General features: G+C 38.5%; 1 long non-coding RNA gene across 1 annotated transcript in view; it reads right to left on the bottom strand.

Annotated features, from left to right (window-relative positions):
- Positions 1-1,309: 1,309 nt before the first annotated feature.
- The window catches only part of LOC108802401, a 6,280-nt gene continuing 6,178 nt past the window's right edge, over positions 1,310-1,411 (bottom strand). The window contains exon 3 of the long non-coding RNA XR_001942218.1: positions 1,310-1,320. This is a non-coding gene — a long non-coding RNA (uncharacterized LOC108802401). The remainder of the gene's footprint in view (positions 1,321-1,411) is intronic.

The following is a 1,411-nucleotide window of genomic DNA, read 5'->3' as shown; positions in this document are numbered from 1 at the left end:
TTAAAATGGCTGTTTGGGCATAACCAAAGGCAAACTACATGAGCAAGCAAAAAAAGAAAAAAATAAATCTCTTACTAGGTGGAGACAAGCCTTGTACAAGGGATAGATCTTTAACCTCCTTCACAAAGAGCCCATTCTAATGAAAGGGAAGGCTCCCCCATGTGGCCAGCTTGCAAATCACATAAAAGTCTAAAGGTAAGCCCAGTAGTTTAGAAACAGAACAGAGCCAAAGCAAAGGTTAAGCCCAGTACACAAAAGCACTGTAACAGTAACAGCACTGTCACAGAGAACATCAGTATGCTAACTGGAAATTCTGTGTTTCATGGCTAACTGGAGACTTTCAGGATTTTCAATATCCAGGATGAATCTACTAGTAGATGATGATGATGACGACAGTAGAAATAAAAAAAAAAAAAAAACAGCTGCGCTGAACTCTGCCCACTAAGCAAGTGTCTCTCCCCACTAAGCAAAACTGGGCAAGTGTTAGATCAGAAGGGTTATGCCCTTAAAGGCTACGCCTTCAGTTTCTTTGTGCCTAGTTTCAATATCTCGTATGCAGTGCGCAATTCTGTACGCAGAATTATAACCTAGGCCTTAATGGATAAGAAATACTACAATAGCTTAAAATGTCAGGTAAAGCTTTAAAAACCTTTAGAGGTTATCAATTTAAAGTAAACCATAATGATGGTCCTAGAATTACTCTCCATCTTAAGTTCACAGGCATACCAAATATTTTACATAGTTGGTGTTTATGTACGTACATTTATCCTCGGTGCAGACGTGTATGTGAGTCCTTTTTTTTTCCTTTTACTTAATTTCATCACTATTTCAAGAGGGGCTGTAAGGCTACAAGCTTCCTAAACGATAGTACATATAGAGCAACAGGTACTCTTTATAGAGACTTTAGGGAGATTTGACAGGTCTAAACCCCAAAGTGCTCAGAGCCATGTGCTTTCGCTGCACAAAATCCAGGAGATGAGGTAATAAAGTTCCTCGATCTACCCTGATCTCTCAATTCTCTGCAATATCTGTGGAGGTCCTGGGATCCTACAACAGACAGGTGAGGCTCCTTGGCTGCCATGAGCTGGTTTATATCCAGTTATAGCGTCAACAGTAAAAGCATTAAGGAAGGCTGGGTTACCGACTCCTGAGCATGTGCAGGGATTTATAAAAAGCAATTATGTTCTGTTTAATAGCTAGTTTACAAAGATTAATGGGGCCACAGTTACTGCAATAAATATGAATATATCATTTCCCTCTTACAACCACTGCTTGGTCTCCTATTTTGTGCTAATGATCTTCTAAACCTTCAAGGAAAACCTTCCATTTCAATCTGAAGTCGCTGTAATTTTCTAAAACAGTTTAAAAAAAAAAAAAAAAAAAAAAAACGGGATTTAGTGAAAAAAAATTC

Source organism: Nanorana parkeri, unplaced genomic scaffold (genome assembly GCF_000935625.1).
Source record: "Nanorana parkeri isolate BGI_ZX_2015 unplaced genomic scaffold, ASM93562v1 scaffold2843, whole genome shotgun sequence".
NCBI lineage: Eukaryota > Metazoa > Chordata > Amphibia > Anura > Dicroglossidae > Nanorana > Nanorana parkeri.
Note: the sequence above shows the minus strand (reverse complement) of the source record. Positions and strands in the feature narration are given on the sequence as shown.